The 18,393-nt window shown below is 36.3% G+C and overlaps 1 pseudogene; it reads left to right on the plus strand.

Annotated features, from left to right (window-relative positions):
- The first annotated feature begins 1,684 nt into the window (after positions 1–1,684).
- On the plus strand, positions 1,685–12,930 carry LOC123835875 (nuclear transcription factor Y subunit beta-like; annotated as a pseudogene).
- The last annotated feature ends 5,463 nt before the right edge of the window (positions 12,931–18,393 follow it).

Here is an 18,393-nt window from a genome sequence, read left to right on the forward strand (position 1 = left end):
TCTCTCATCTATGTCTTTTGGAGGCCCTTGCTCAGCTTTCTGGGACATCTTTGTCCTTTCCTCAGGTCACATAAAGTGAATATTGAGGCAGAAGGCTACCTCTGGTATGGAAAGCTTCCATAGACAGCCTCCTATGCAGGCAAGCTTGTGAACTTGATTTCTGTTAAAAATGTGTATGGTCAAAATATATTTTAGTTCCAGTTGCTAGCTTCACTGGCATTATAATTCCCTTGAAAGAATAGTATGCTTTTAATTTATTTGAGTCTAGACAGTACCATGTACTGGTAACCATACTGGAATTCTGTACTAGTCAAAATTTCAAAATATAATTCATTTCCTTGCCTTCACATTCTATTCTCTTCTTTTCCAAACAAATGAAGCTACACTGAGGCAATCAAACTTGTGTGGAAAAGAAATACTCTTAGTCATATTATTGTCACCAGGATGATTCTTAATTGGCTGCTTGTACACAATTTTTTCAATTTATTTTTCCTTTTGAGGTGCAAAAAGAGCCAATTTATCTAGCTGTTGAGGCTGTACGTTAACAAGCAGTTTCCATTCCAATAGGTAAAGTTATTGTGTCATTTACAGGTGAGGGTAATGAAGTACAAGCTAAGGGTTATGTGACTTATCTTGTGTTAAATAGCTAGCGGTTTTGAAGCTAAGATTTAAATACAGCCATTTTCCTAAAGATAGCATACTCTTCTTATACTGTCCCTCACGTCCTTTATCCTCTGCCCATAGCACTTCTGCCCATAACACTGTCAGGGCTCAAATACCCATCTATATGGCACAGAAGTGGAATAGATGTTATCACATACCCCCATCGTCCTCATCGATCCTTATTATCGGTTTCTTCAGATGTAATCTCTCCTCTGTATTTCAATGAATCACCAAAGTTCTTATGCTTATATTCTCACTGAAATGGATATCTGGAAGTGTCTGATGTTAACATTTCATCTATACCCACTTACAAGTCCAAATTTTTCTTAGACTGCCAGAACAGCTCCTGCTACATATGCAAATCTCCAAACATGTGACAAATTTGCATTTTTTGCAGTGGCATTGAATTTATATTTTAAGATCCATGCACATATGTTAAGTCTAGGGATATATATATGCATGTTTATGTGACCACATCATGATTTTTCGTAGCAATTTGAATTAGAGTGGAAAAATATTTTGAGTGGCATAATATGATGTATTTATTGTGTGTTTTCTCTTAAAAATATTGCTTTTAGGGCGCCTGGGTGGCTCAGTTGGTTAAGCGACTGCCTTCGGCTCAGGTCATGATCCGGGAATCCCTGGATCGAGTCCCGCATCTGGCTCCCTGCTCGGCAGGGAGTCTGCTTCGTCTTCTGACCCTATCCCCTCTCATGTGCTCTCTGTCTCTCTCATTCTCTCTGTCTCAAATAAATAAATAAAATCTTTAAAAAAATATTGCTTTTATTTACACATTATCATATTTTTGTACTCATGCCTGTCAATTAGCAGATGCTCAGAAATATTTAAAATGAACATGTGAAGACCCAGCACTGGAGATCCTAAAGCAGTAGGTCTGGGAGAGATCCTTCCTCTCTCTCTCTGTCTCTGTCTCTCTCTCTCTCTTTTAATTCTGTAGTGCATTTTGATGCTTTGAGCGGAACACCACTGCTTTCTTTAACAGTCTGTGGCAAGTGGAATAATGGTCCCTCATAATGACGATGTCTTAGTTCTTGGAACCTGTGAATATGTTACCTTGACATGCCAAAGGTATGCAGTAGATGTGATTAAGACTGAGATTAAAACTGAGATGGAAAAATTATCTTAAATTATCCTGGTGGTCACAAACTAATCACATGAATTCTTAAAGGTAAAGAATCAAACCCCGGTGTGGTCAGAGGGAGTTGTAGTCATAGTGGTGGTCATAGAGAGCTATGGAAGGAAATCAGCAAGATTTATTAATTTATTAATCACTGGCTTGGAGAATGATAGAAGGAGCCAAAGCCAAGGAATGTTGTGACCTCGAGAAGCTGGAAAAATGGATTCTCCCTTAAAGCTTCCAAAAAAGAATGCAGCCCTACATCCTCATTGATTTTAGGCCAGTGAGACCTGTGTTAGACTGCTAACCTGCAGAACTGTAAGATATTAAATCTGTGTTGTTTTAAACCACTAACTTTGTGGTAATTAGTAACAGCAGTAATAGAAAACTAATATGCTGTCTTTATAATTCATATATAACTCCATTTTAACACCTGATTTTATTGTATTTATTTTTAGTTGAATCTCTTCATATTAAAAAAATAAATAATGTCAGCATCCATCTTATTTTACAAAGCATGAAATTTCAGTGTTTTACATAGTCATGAGCGGTATGCTGGTTTTCTTATCACTCCAAAATTGACAACTAGGATACACAGCTGAGGATAGAGGATATGCTTCCCATTTTAATACTCAAGAAAGTCATAAATAATATTTGTGGTGTCTGAAGAAGGAACACTACAGCCTCTTCCTACTACTGGTTTGTTGTGAACTGCAGAAACTAACCTAATTAGAAACTAATTCTAATTTTGGGACAGGACTTTGAAAGGAAGTACCTTAGTAATTGACATGGCTCCCTTTAAGTCAGAGGACTTTTCTGTTTCTTCCTGGATATTTCTGATGGCAGGAGAATTGTTACTTGGCTGCAACAGTTGGGTAGTGTGTCTGGGGAGAAATGTGTAGAAACTGTATCTTTCATCGGATATACCCTTATATCCTTAGCATGGGCGTGGTCTAAAGAAAGTATGCAATAAATATGTCATGGATCCATGCTTTAATGTAATGTGAAAAGCAAAATAAAAACTTGAAACAATATATATTCATCAAATGCAAACAGATAGCATATGCTTTATATCCCTAAATATAGATTACAGAGTTTTTACTAAAATAATGCACTTTTCTATGTAAAACTTTTTTTTTTAAAGTCTGTATCTCATGCACGAGTATGCAGAAAAAAAGCTAATTGCCCAGAAAGACGAGAAGGTCATATTCAGATCTAATAATTACATAGACATGACTGAATTAACGGATAATGAGAATGAAGATAAACATGGACTTTTATTACTGTGTGGTAAATGGTTTAAAATTGATTTTGTTTTACCACAGTCACACTTTCAAAAATGTCATATTTATAGTCAAATGACCTTTTCTAAGAAACAAAAATGTCTATGGTTATATAAATATTTTGCTAAATGATTTTATGCTTGGGTAACTTTTTCTATTTAAAATTCATTACTTTGTACACTTAAATGGCAAGAAATATACTATCTAAACACTAACAGTCATTTAAAATTGGTTATTTTCTAAAGGCAAGATAGATACAAGGTAATTAAAATGAAATAGAACACACAGAGTAGTTCAAAATTGAATTACTTATGTATGGCTTAGAATAATGACAAAAGTTACTAGCTAACAGCTTTTCAAATAATGCATTATGATTTGATATAAAAATAAGGTCTGTACATAAGTATATGATGATGATTCATTAAAAATAGTATTGGGGCACATGGGTGGCACAGTTGGTTAAGCATCTGACTCTTGATTTTGGCTCAGGTCATGATCTCAGGGTCGTGATATTGAGTCCCATGTCAGGCTCTGCACTCTGTGCAGAGTCTGCTTAAGATTCTCTCTCCTTCTCCTCCCCCCTTCTCTCTTCTCTGTCTCTCTAAAAAAAAATAAACAAACAAACAAACAAACAAATAAATAAATATTAAAACATAGTGTCAAAGCCTCAGTTACTTAAGAAAATAAGCGTATATTGGGAAAACTTCTAGGGAGGTCAACTAGATGGCTCTGCTAAACTTGGGTGGATTTGAGCAAATCTGGGAATTGACTGTCTGACAAATAATCTAGGATGGTGATGGCTCAGACAATTGGGGTGATTCTCTTCCATGTATCTCTCTTCCTCCTTCCTGGAATGACTGGGATATCTTGAGAATGCTCATCTCACAGCAATGGCAGAAAGTAATTGCACAAGCAGAAATGTGTAAGTTCTTCTCTAAAGCTTGTGTTTACATCACATCTGGCCAATAGTCCATCCCCAGAACAAGTCATAAGACCAAGTCAGAGTCAAAGTGGAAGGGCATTGAAAATTTATAAGGCAAATGGTATGCTCACAGACTGAATTATTCATGCTTCTCCCACATTGCAAAATAGTCTTTGTCCTCTTGCAGAAACCCCAGTTATTTCATCTATCACTCATCAGTATTAGTCTATGTCTCATCTACATCAGCTCTAGGCATAGATGGCATAGATCTCCTGTTTTGGAGATCTACAAACTCAAAAGAACAAGATATCATCCTCAACACACCAAAACAGTAGTAAACAACTGTAATAAGCATTGCTGTTTGAAACATAGAAGAATGGTATGTACATAGCAATACTGCTCCATAGCAATTTTTTTAATTGTTCAGTGATTCATTAGTTATGTATAATGCCCAGTACTCATCACATCACGTGCCCTCCTTAATACCCATCACCCAGTTACCCCATCCCCCCACACCTCTCCCTTCTGCAACCCTCAGTTTGTTTCCCAGAGAACAGTCTCTCATGGTTTATCTCCCTCTCTGATTTCTTCCCATTCAGTTTTCCCTCCCTTCCCCTATGGTCCTCTGCACTATTCTTTATTATTCCACATATGAGTGAAACCATATGATAATTGTCTTTTTCTGCTTGACTTCTTTCACTTAGCATAATCCCCTCCAGTTCCATCCATGTCAATGCAAATGGTAGGTATTCACCTTTCTGAGTAATATTCCATTGTATATATGAACTGTATCTTCTTTATCCATTCATCTGTTGAAGGGCATCTCAGCTCCTTCCAGTCTGGCTATTATGAACATAGCTGCTATGAATTGGGGTGCATGTGCCCCTTCTTTTCACTACATCTGTATCTTTAGGGTAAATACCCTAATTGCTGGGTCATAGGGTAGCTCTATTTTTAACATCTTGAGGAATCGCCATACTGTTTTCCAATTCTTCAATGGCAATTGTTACCATTGAAATTACTAGGTAATTACTAGGTAATTGTTGCCAGATATCCTACAGCAGGAGTAGGATGTATCCCCTGATTAAACCCTGCCTCTGCTCCCTGGGAGTAGTTCCCCACTTCATACACTATGACTTTGGGCTCTGTTCTATAGGATATCCATCTGTTTTCCATACCCTTATTGACTCTCCTTGGCCAGTTGTGAAAATTATATTGGGAAATATGCCTTTGAATAAACTTTCAATATATTTTTAAATTTTTTTTCTATTTATTTATTTATTTATTTATTTGGATGTAGTGTTCCATGACTCACTGTTGCGTATAACACCCAGTGCTCCATTCAATACGTACCCTCTTTAATACCCATCACCAGGCTAACCCATCCCCCCACCCCCCTCCGCTCTAGAACCCTCAGTTTGTTTCTCAGAGTCCATAGTCTCTCATGGTTCGTCTCCCACTCTGATTTCCCCTCCTTCATTTTCCCCTTCCTACTATATTCTTTTTTCTTTAACATATAATGTATTATTTGTTTCAGAGTTACAGGTCTGTGATTCATCAGTCTTACACAATTCATAGGGCTCACCATAGCACATACCCTCCCCAATATCTATCACCCCATCCCTCCAACACCTATCACTCCAGCAACCCTCAGTTTGTTTCCTGAGATTAAGAATTCCTCATATCAGTGAGATCATATGATACATGTCTTTCTCTGATTGACTTATTTTGCTTAACATAATACCCTCTAGTTCACAAGAACCATATGATCCTCTCAATAGATGCAGAAACATCATTTGACAAAGTACAGCATCCTTTCTTGATCAAAACTCTTCAGAGTGTAGGGATAGAGGGTACATACCTCAATATCATAAAAGCCATCTATGAAAAACCCACAGCGAATATCATTCTCAATGGGGAAAAACTGAGAGCTTTCCCCCTAAGGTTGGGAACACGGCAGGGATGTCCACTATCACCACTGCTATCCAACATAGTACCAGAAGTCCTAGCCACAGCAATCAGACAACAAAAAGAAATAAAAGGCATCTGAATCAGCAAAAAATAAGTCAAACTCTCACTCTTCGCAGATGATATGATACCTTATGTGGAAAACCCGAAAGACTCCACCCCAAAACTGCTAGGACTCATACAGGAATTCAGTAAAGTGGCAGGATATAAAATCAATGCACAGAAATCAGTGGCATTCCTATACACCAACAACAAGGCAGAAGAAAGAGAAATTAAGGAGTCGATCCCATTTACAATTGCACCCAAACCATACGATACCTAGGAATAAATCTAACCGAAGAGGCAAAGAATCTGTACTCAGAAAATAAAATACTCATGAAAGAAATTGAGGAAGACCCAAAGAAATGGAAAAACATTCCATGCTCATGGATTGGAAGAACAAATATTGTGAAGATGTCAATGCTGCCTAGAGCAATCTACACACTTAATGCAATCCCTATCAAAATACAATCAACTTTTTTCAAGGAAATGGAACAAATAATCCTAAAATTTGTATGGAACCAGAAAAGACTTTCAATGTGTTTTTATTAGTAGAATTCTAGGAGGGATTATATTAATGAGGGTTCTCTAGAGAAGCAGAACAATAGGAGATTATATGTAATAATAAATGGTATATATGTATGTGAATGAGATTAGCTATTAATAAATAGGAGGTAACTGTAAAAAATATGGAGTATTATTCATTTATATGTAATATATGTCACAAATATTTTCTTCCCAGTTTGTTTTATATCTTTTGGTTTGCTTATAGCTTTTGTTTTCCATATGAATTTTTGGTTGTCTAACTTGTAAATATTTTTTATTATTGCATCTGAATTTTGATACATAGTTAGAAAGCATTTACCTAAACCCAAGTAATATAGAAGTGCTTTGTGGGGAGAAAATTGATCGATAACTCTTGCTGAATTTTATATTGAATTATTTTAAGTTTTCTATGTTGAATGGAGTCAATTTTTGCTAAAGCATATTTTCCCAGGAAATTATCTATTTCATCTCTATAGTAGAACATACTTCTTAGATTTTTACAAATAATTCTCTTATGCTTTTATTATTCTGCTTTTTTCTTTTTTCTCTTGAAAATTTACTTCTCCCTTCTCAATCCAGTACAAGCCCTATTAATTCACTTATTGACTGCATTGAAAGTTCAGCTTTTCAAATTATAACACAGCTAAACTTCTCTGTGTGACATTAACATCACCACCATTCTCAATGGTTCTTTTATACAAAATAGAATAGCAGGATATATGTAAAGGAAGGATGTGGACAGTAACCAAAAAGACAGTAAGGGAAGATTGACAAATATTCCAGATATTGTAGTTGAGATAAATGGATTGTAAAAATAACCACAATAAGGAGAAAGATGGGCAACATGGATGAAAGAAGGATGGCATCTAAAAGAGTACTGGAAATATAATTAATTTGACCATCGATATTGAATGGGGGATGAGAGAAATTACTTAAAGCACTTGGCACATCCCCAAGTGTACTGCACAGAGGCCGAACTTTGGAACAAAGAGGCCACTCACATAGCTAATACTCAATGTTAGGTTAAGAGATTTCAGAATTCTCTAGAATTTTTAGCATATTTTCTCCATTATGTGAAGATGATATTCTTATAGAAGCCTGCCCTGTCAAATGATCAGAGCCCACTGCCTCAAGAATAACCATTGTTGGGGCACCTGGGTGGCTCAGTCAGTTAAGCATCTGCCTTCAGCTCAGGTCATGATCTCAGGGTCCTGGGATCCAGCTCTGTATCAGGCTCTCTGCTCAGTGGGGAGTCTGCTTCTCCCTCTCCCTGTGCCTTTCCTCCTGCTTGTGTTCTCTCTCTGTCTCTCTCTCTCTCAAATGAATAAATAAAATCTTTTAAAAAAAAGTGTCCTGCCTTGTTTCATAAGATTTAAAGATTCTTTTGATGGCAGGGCAGAACATAATGACACTTGAATGTCTAGAAGGAAGAACTCTGTAGTATAGCTCCAAATAAAAAGGCTTACAGACAGGGCCACGCAGGGTTTGCCTCTGGAAAGGGTAACAGCAAGCTGTTATGCAACAAGCAGAGTGATGCTACTTAGCTCTCTCAGGCTCCCTGGGGATTGGATAATTTGAATAACTTTGGTGTACCCTGGGGTACAGGAGTACATTGTCTGGTGCTTGGTCCCTGGGCTGATACTTAAAGTTCCCATGGATGAAAACCCAATAAGGGAAGTGATTGGCATGTGGATTTAATGAGCTGCTCAAAAAGGGGAAGTGACCTGACCTTCAGTCAGGGCATCAAAACTAGGCCAAAAAAAGAACGAACAAGCAAAGAAAGCAACCAACCCCAAACTAAACTTTATTATAGTCTGATGTGGAAATGTTGGGGTTTGGAACTGATGGACAAGAAAGAATTCTTGAGACGTCATTGGTGCAAAAGGGTGGTTTTATTAAAACACAGGGACAGGACCTGTGGACAAAAGAGCTTGCACTGGGGTTGTGAGGGATAGTATAAGTCTCTAAGGAATTTTGGAAACAAGGTTTCCAGGATCTTGAGTGGACTAGCTATTCTTAGGAAAAGGTCATTTTTTATTTTCTAATAACACCCTCAGATGTATATCAGTGGGTCATATGCTTGGGAGATGATTGCTAATACATATCTTGGGGGATAGAGATAAAGGGAGTTTCCAAAGGAATTTCTTTTTCTTTTTTTACTTTTTCTTTGTTTTTAAATATTTTATTTATTTATTAAAGAGGTCACAAAGGGAGAGGGAGAGAGAGAAGTAGACTTCCCCGCTGAGCAGAGAGGCTGATGCAGGGCTTGATCCCAAGACCTTGGGATTATGACCTGAGCTGAAGGCAGATGCTTAACCAACAGACCCACCCAGGCCCCCTCCAAAGGAATCTCTATATGTTAAAGTAGACTCACAGAACCCTGAAGATGGGAATAATATTAAGCTAAGATTGTCTTTTGCCTTATGTTCCACAAATAAGTGAAACCACATGATAATTGACTTTTTCTACTTGTCTTATTTCACTTAGCATAATCTCCTCCAGGTCCATCCATGTTGATGCAAAAGTTAGGTATTCATCCTTTCTGATGGCTGAGTAGCATGGAGGACATTAGGAGAAGGAAGGGAAAAATGAAGGGTGGAAAATCAGAGGGGGAGACGAACCATGAGAGACTATGGACTCCGAGAAACAAACTAAGGGGAGGGGGGTTGGCGGGAATGGATTAACCCAGTGATGGGTATTAAGGGGGGCATGTATTGCATGGAGCACTGGGTGTTATATGCAAACAATGAATCATGGAACACTACATCAAAAACTAATGATGTAATGTATGGTGACTAACATAACATAATAATAAAAAAAAATTGCCTTTCACCTTTAGCGAAGTTTCAACATCGAGGCAGTTGCATTCCTAGAGGAAAGTCACACTATCTGTTTCAAGGACTTGCCAAAGGGCTGTAGGCAGAAAGGGAATTTTTTTTTCTTTGCTTTGTTTCCCACATCATAGTCCTTAACAGGAATCTTAGCACTTGTTGCCTTAGTTGACCCCCAAAGAAGAACCATATCTCCCTTCAACCACTGTGCTAAAAGAAAGCTTCACTTCTCTAAACTTGTGTCTAAACATGGGAATAAAGTTAGACTGATTAAATGTTCAGACAGTTGAGATCAGAATAAACTTTTATGTATTTCCTCTCATAAAAGATCCAATCCTAATCTTGGCTCCTTGCAAACCCCCATCTTTACTAGTCAATAAACCTGATAAATGTTAATTTGAATAAGGCTTAAATTATTACATTGCATTTTTCTATTTTTAAAATATGTCATGTGGTGTCTCCCAGATTGGATGTGTCATGTGGTGTCTCCCAGATCTGGGGTGATGATAAGGTGGAAGCGTGGGAGTTGAAAGGATTCACCTGAGGCAGAACAAAGGAGATAGAAGTTTACTGAATCCACAAAAAAGCCGTGGACAGAACAGCAGAGGAAACACTATCTGCAAGGATAGTGGGTGGGGAATGTTAAAAGGGGGAAGATGAGGAGGTATGACAAACTATGGAATTTTCCCTTGTTTGGTACCTGTGCCTGGCTGTAAGTAGCCCATTGGTTAGCTAGGGCTTATGGATATTTTAAGGTAGGTCACCTAATGGGCCTGTTGTATTCAGCCAGGTGGTGGTCACTATGGGCCCTTTTTACATTCCACTGCTCAAGTCTGTTGCCTAAAGCAGCCTCTACATGTCACTCCTATTATTTTCCATGAATTTCACCTATTTCCAAGTAAGTCATCATAGTGAATTTTTTGTATACCTTATCTATCCTTACAAGTATTTTTTGCCTTTAAGTCCTTCATTATATTTATACTAGAATTCTCCAATGCTACCCTAAGAGATTTTAGTTTGTTTTTGTTGTTACAATTATTTTCCCACTTGAATTCCGCCCCCCAAAAAAGGCTGAAATGTATTGTACTGTTCTTCATCCCTATAGTGAAGAGTATTTGCTACCTTCTTCCACAAAAATGACTATATATTAGGATTGTTAATTTTTCTTGAAATTTTCTTATAAGATAAATTTATAAAATTATATTTCATCAAGAATTTACTTAGTTGAAGGAGAAAAATAAAGTTGGAAGATTGATACTACCCATCATTAAGCTTACTATAAAGCTACAATCAATAATCAAGATGATTATAGTATTGGTAAAAGAGTAGACAAATCATTAGAACAGAATAGAGAGCTGAGAAATAGACCATGTATATACAGTCAACTGATCTTTGACAGAGAAGCAAAGACAATACAATGGAGAAAATATGGTCTTTTCAACAAATGATTTTGGAACAACTGAGCACTCACGTGTAAAAAGCTGAATCTACAGACCTTGTACCCTTCACATAAATTAACTACAAACATATCACAGACCTAATTGTCAAATACTAAACTATAAAACTAGAAGATGATATAGAAGAAAACCTAGATGCCTTGGGTATGATGATAACTTTTTTAGATACAACACCAATAGCATGCTCCATTGAAGAAATAATCTATAAATTGGACTTTGTTAAAATTCATAAAAAATGTCTGCTCTGTAAAAGACAATGTCAGAAAAATAAGAAGACAAGCCACAGACTGGGAGAAAATATTTGTAAAATACACATCTAATGAAGGACTGTTATCCAAAACATACAGAACTCTTAAAATTCAACATTAAGCCCCAATGTTTATAGCAGCATGTCCACAATAACTAAACTATGGAAAGAGCCCAGATGTCCCTCAACAGATGAATGGATAAAGAAGATGTGGTATATATATATAGTAGAATATTACTCAGCCATCAAAAAATGAAATCTTGCCATTTGCAATGATGTGGATGGACCTAGGGGGTATTATGGTAAGCAAAATAAGTCAATCAGATAAATATAATTATCACATGATTTCACTCATACGTGAATTTAGGAAACAAAACAGAGGAGCATAGAGGAAAAGAAGGAAAAATAAAACAAGATGTAATCAGAGAGGGAGACAAACCATAAGAGATTCTTAACCATAGGAAACAAACTGAGGGCTGCTGAAGGGGATGGGGGTGTGGGGATGGAGGAACAGGATGATGGGAATTAAGGAGGGCACGTGATGTAATCAGCACTGGGTGTTACATACAACTGGGGAATCACTGAACTCTACCTCTGAAACTAATAATTCACTATATGTTAATTAATTGAATTTAAATTTAAAAAAAGAAAATAAACACTCTGATTAAAAAATGGGGTAAAGATCTTAAGTGACACCTCACCAAAGAAGGTATACAGAGGGCATATAAGCATATGAAAAGATGCCCTGCCCCAAAATTCATCAGGTAAATGAAAATTAGAACAATAAGATAACACTACACAATTCTTAGAATGGCCAAAATCGAGAACACTGACAGCACCAAATGCTGGCAAGGATGTAGAGCAAGAACTCTCATACATTGTTGGTTGGAATGCAAAATGGTATAGACACTTGGCACTCCAGAAGTGAAGTAATGATGCTTTTTATTATTTATTTTTGTGTATTTATTTATAATCTTATTTATTTATTTTAGTTTAAATGATTTGTCTTCAAATGATATATTAAATGATTTATTGATCTAGAATTCTTCTTCATATTTTTAGACTATTCTTCTCACTATTCCTCAAAACCCAGTGTATTAAGAAAAGTAAGATTTGGTAGCTCCACACCAGGACTGGTTCCTTTGCAGCCATTTTCTATCCAATAAAACAGCTGATTGGAGATAGGAGCCAACCAGGGCTGCACTGGAGATGGATGGAGACCGTGCTACAACACGTGCTTCTCAACCACACTTTTCTGCTGACTATGTTGGAGGAAGTCAGTATGTTATCCCACCTCATGATGATACTGAGGACAGCTTGAATGATCATGAATACAGAAATGGTTCAAAAGAAAGTTTCAGAGAAGAAGATATAGATCTTCCATTTACAAATGTAGAAAAGATAATGAAAAATGCCATACCTGAAATGGAAAGACTGCAAAAGATGCCAAAGAATATGTTCAAGAATGTGTGAGTTCATCAGCTTTTTAACATCTAAAGCAAGTGAAAGATGCTGCCAAGAGAAATGGAAGACAATCAATGGAGAAGATATTCTCTCTGCCATGTCTACCTCAGGTTTCCACAGTTATGTAGAATCTCTAAAATTATTCCTTCAGAAATTCAGAGAGGCTATGAAAGGAGAGAAAGGGATTGGGGGAATAGTCACAGCTACAGATGGACTAAGTGAAGAACTTACAGAGGAGGCATTTACCAACCAGTTAACCAGTTACCAGCTGGTTTAATTAACTGCAGATGGTCAACCAACAAAATGTATGGTTTATACAACAGCATATCAAAAGATTTCTGGTGTTCAGCAAATTCAGTTTTTATGATCTGAAGAAGTGGTGGAATGGGGAGTGTTAAAGAAGTAAAAAAGTCTCTAGGATTACAGAACAGGGACATTAGAAGGAACTGACTGGTGAAAAGATGTCTCTTTGTATATTAAGTAGCTGGAATGTAACTTCCTGAGGCTTGACTAATTGGGGTGTTAATTCCTACTTGAGAATCCTTTTCATGAATGATTTTAAAGAAAAATTTGGATTTTAAACATATTAAAATATTTTTGCTTTGTATGAGAGTTTGTTGCTCAGTATGATTCCTGTATGCATTGTATTTTGCTATTTATTACTCTCAGAGACTTGTAGAGAGTTTCTTATTTTCACATTGAATCATATTACTTTTTCAATTCAAGTAAACTGCTGAGTTAATTTTCATGATGTTTGTTCTTAACCATCTGAGCCACCCAGGTGCCCCTCATGATGTTTGTTCTTTTAATAAAATGTAAGGGTAGAGTTCATTTTGAAAAAAAAAAATAAAAAATAAGACTGTCCCAAAAATCAAAGTCAAATGATGAGAATGTAACTGAGCTTTTGAACAGCAGCTTTATGTTCACAAATGAATCTATCTGCTCAACAACTTCTAATCAATTTCTAATCAATAACTGATCAACCTTACTTCTATATCTATAATTTATATATTTTTATTTGTATAGCAAGATTTTATTCCTTTTATTTTGCTTCTCTTTTAACCATTATGTTGTAATCTAGTACTTCTGTGTGCTGGAGGTAGAAAGGAGACAATGATGTTTGTGGAAATGCTGAAAAAGTGTTCTGGTGCGGAGATTTTGGTAATTAATTTTTGTATATTTTTATCTTCTTTCTGTTTATTTGAGTGTTTGATTTTCTTTTAGAAAAAGCTGAGTAGGGCGCCTGGGTGGCTCAGTTGGTTAAGCGACTGCCTTCTGCTCAGGTCATGATCCTGGAGTCCCAGGATCGAGTCCCGCATCGGGCTCCCTGCTTGGCAGGGAGTCTGCTTCTCCCTCTGACCCTCCTCCCTCTCATGCTCTCTGTCTCTCATTCTCTCTCTCTCAAATAAATAAATAAAATTTTTAAAAAAAAAGAAAAAGCTGAGTTACTAAGTTAATTAGCATTGGAACAAAATTTAGAGTCAATTCCCAATAAATGAAATGTATAGTAACAATTAATCACTTGATTTACTTCATATGTTTATTTATGCATAAAAAATATTTATGCATAAAAAATCCATGGCTATCTTCAAATCAACTTTTCCAATTCTTTCATATTTATTTATGCCTTGTTTTTAGAAAAATAAAATATCTATCTCAAAGTGTACTTGACATGTAATGATGAAATACAAACAGTATAGCATACCAAATAGTTCATAGTAAAACTTAACTAAGCTCACTATAGATTTTTTTTTTCAAACAAAGTATTCTAAAATAATCATCTGAATTCATTAACTACTACATTTTCAGAAAAATAATTCAATATTGAATATTTTCAGAATTCAAGGCAAAAAGGAATGCTCTTATTAGTGGCTCCCAAAGAAACTTTTTTTTTTTTTTAACTACTTTGTTAACTAGAGAGCACAGGGAGGGGTAGAGGGAGAGGGGCAAGCAGATTTCCTGCTGAGCTAGGAGCCCAACTCTGGGCTCTGCCCCAGGACCCTGAGAACATGACCTGAGCTGAAACCAAGAGCTTGATGCTTAACCAACTGAGCCATCCAGGTGCCTCAAAGTTATTATTATTACTATTATTAGTTTTAAATATTTTATTTATTTATTTGTCAGAGAAAGAGCACAAACAGGGGGAATGTCAGGCAGAGGGAGAAGCAGGCTCCCCGCTGAACAAGGAGCCCGAGGCCAGACTCAATCCCAGGACCCTGGGATCATGACCTGAGCTGAAGGCAGAGTCTTAACCAACTGAGCCACCCAGGCATCCCTGCCCCAAAATTGTTTTTCAACTTAAATTTAGGAGGAGAGTATGGAGCAGAAATGTAATTGAGTTGGAATAAGGAGAAAGTATAGACAACTGTGGCTGACTCAAGGTATTTGTGGAGAATGGGGAAAGTACAGCTGCTTGAACATAGTTAAATGGTGCATCTAGTGGAGCATATGTTTTCTTTGGTATTAAAGAAATTGAGTATATTTAACATATATTGAAGGAGCATATTTTAAGAAGACAATGGTCTATATAAAAGAATAAATAGTCAACAGAATGGTAGAATGGTCTGCCACTATGCCTTTATTAACCAATAAACCATCTTAGCGTATTGCTTTCTATTATGTGTTTAATCTATTCTATCTTTACTTAGTCTTTGCACCTATATATTTTGAAAATAATCAAGGCTTGTGGGGAATATTTATGCAAGTTGTAGGCAATAACAAAATTTTCAGGATCAACTGTAATTATTTAAGAAACATTATTTATACCATAAAAATGAGTATTTGACTGTGGTTAATAGACATTAAAACAAAGTACATGTTTAGGTAAGTCCATTTAAGTTATCTCATTAAAAGTGATACGTGAGCAATATTTGAAAATATTTTTTTAAATATTTTGTGATCTACTTGTATTCTCCCAACTAGTTTTTCTCATAGTTCCATATTCAATTTGTATTTTATTTTTTATTTTATTTTATTTTTTTAAAGATTTTATTTATTTATTTCACAGAGAGAGACACATTGAGAGAGGAGCACAGGCAGGGGGAGTGAAGGGGGGAGAGGCAGGCTTCCCGCTGAGCGGGGAGCCCGATGCAGGGCTCGATCCCAGGACCCTGGGACCATGACCTGAGCCGAAGGCAGACGCTTAACGACTGAGTCACCCAGGCGCCCCTCAATTTGTATTTTAAAGGAAAATTAATCTGTATGGTTCTGAATTCTTTAAATTTACCTCATCACAGTGCTCTGCATGAGCTATTTTCTATCTGTAAATGTTCTAAACCTCTTAAAAGCCCTTTATTCTATGTTGCACAAAACTATTTTATCTACAGTTTAAGTCAAGGCTGAAAGGACTCAAATTTATTTGAAAATGAAAAACTTATTGAGTTAGAATGAGTTGGAAACACTTCCTATTAAAATGAATTTGAATATGTCTGAAAATTGTTATACCAGAAAACAATTTGTGAATTTTAACTTATTCTGAACTTTTCCCCCAAATATTTAAAATGATATGATTGTTAACTAGAAGTATGTATATTTCTTTGAAAGTACAAGTATTTTCTCTCCTCAGTCCAAATATGGATGTTTCTGAATTATAATAATTGAGGTCACTTTTGACCATCCATTGGACTGCTCAGAATAAATAGCATTAGGTCCATAGGCTCAATACAATTGCATTTTGCTTTATTTTCCTAAATTTATGAATGCAACATCCACATTACCTACTACCACTTGTATATGTTCTTCAGAAATATTCCTCTTCTCAAGCTCCATCTACTGCTTTCATTGTTTTAGGTCTTATCATAGGCAATGTTATATTGTTAATTCTACATCTTACACATTTGTTTTCTTCCAAATATAAGTTAACTCAGTACAGATTTTTCCTTTACATCTTTGTGTCCCACAAATGATAAAGACCATAGTCTGAGAATAGAATTTGTACAATAACTATATCACTAACTTCCCATGTTCTATTTCTTTTTTTTTTTTTTTTAAGATTTTATTTATTTCTTTGAGATAGAGAGAGAGAGAGAACACAAGCAGGGGGAGCGGGAGAGGGAGAAGCAAGCTTCCTGCCGAGCAGAGAGCCCAATGCGGGGCTCAATCCCAGGACCCTGGGATCATGACCTGAGCCAAAGGCAGACGCTTAATTGACTGAGCCACCCAGGCACCCCCTGTGCCCTATTTCTAGCTAAATATTGAGCTTTGGATCTGAGCATGATAGTTTTAATTACTTGTGATCTATTAGTTATTAGTGCTTCTTATTTGAGTAAAGGTTTCCTTTTCCTGAGATATAGTATGAACCTGAGTGAAAAGGGGGGTTGACACAACAATGCTATATTTGCATATGTGGACATTGTAGTAACAAATTTTAATTTGGCTCAAGGAACATGGACAAAGTTTTAAATATAACTATTTTTCATCATTGTTTCATGCCTCTCACTCATTTTCTTCCCAGTCCTCAATGATGCATAATGTGCAAGATGGTATGTGCGTTGCTGTTACACACACAAACACACACTCATATAGTAGTAAAAAGCCATTTTCTAGAACTTCATTGGCTTCATTAGTTCAAAGTATTGACAATAGTATCAGCAATAGTTTCTATAGAAATGGTATACAAAACTTTGATATATGTATCAATTCTGTTGCTATTAGTCAATAGCTTATTATAGCCACATGTCAAAGGCAGCAAGGATATCAGTCAGCTCACATCAGTGTCATTTACTTGAAAAGGCAAGGAGATTAAGTATTACCATTTTAGGGAGAAATATCAGTACTGTCTATATCAGACAGTAAAAAACTCGGTATGGATTCCATAATTTATTTGCAGCAATATTGGTTTCAGCAACACAGCTGCTGCTTTGGTAACTGCAGTGACAGAAAGTGCCACCACATAATGATACATATGGATAAAGTGGCTGATACCATAAAATATCTAAAAGAACTATTTTTCAGAGGAAAAGGTAATATCCTCTACTTCATAATGACTTGAAAGAGGATGGAACTTTCAAAGAGTGAGAAAAGGACTTCAAAATGTTTGTGATTCTTTTCAGGCTCTATTTTTATCTCGAAAATGTTGAAGACTAGGAAATATAGAATCATTTTAGTTCTGTTCAGGAAGCATTAAGGGGGAAAAAAAAAGGCACAATTTACTAACAGTCTTCTGGGTGTAAGAGACGTGGAGATTAAGTAGATTTATTCCCTGCTCCTCCAGTGGGATTGACAGTTGCTTAGAGATTTTTTAGTATAATGTTGCATGTATTAGAATACAAATGTTTCTAGTCTTTGTGAAACTGATACATATCTGAGCTTTTAAAGATGAGTAAAAGGTACAAAGCCCAAGAAGGCTACCTAATCAAAGAGTGAAAATGAGAAGAGCTAACATTTATTTAGTGCTTTCTTGTAGTTGAAGCCCTTCTAAGCACTTTACATGGATCATTTATTAAATCCCCAAAACAACTCTGTGAGGGGATCCTATTATCATACAGTTTTACAGATAGGGAAAAAGAAGCTAAGAATAGTCACATAACTTGCACAACATCACGGAGTTAATGGAAGAAGGGATGGAATGAAAACCCAGGCAGCCTGACCCCAGAGCCCACACTCAGCATTTTTTCCTAATCAGGTCCTGGAGAACAAAGTAAATTCACCTTACAGGTATTCGGATTACTTCAGGCAATCATTTAAACATGTTTTAAAGTAGGGACAACACAGTAAGATAGATAATTCACATCTTATAGTTTTGTGCTGGGAAATTTTGAGATGGCTTAGGACTAAAGGCTGGGACATCATTTAGGGATAATTGCATATGAAATATGTCAGGATCTGATTTATGAT

Source organism: Mirounga angustirostris, unplaced genomic scaffold, assembly GCF_029215605.1.
Source record: "Mirounga angustirostris isolate CCGP_5_RB_7025 unplaced genomic scaffold, mMirAng1.0.hap1 SCAF_7, whole genome shotgun sequence".
Classification (NCBI taxonomy): domain Eukaryota; kingdom Metazoa; phylum Chordata; class Mammalia; order Carnivora; family Phocidae; genus Mirounga; species Mirounga angustirostris.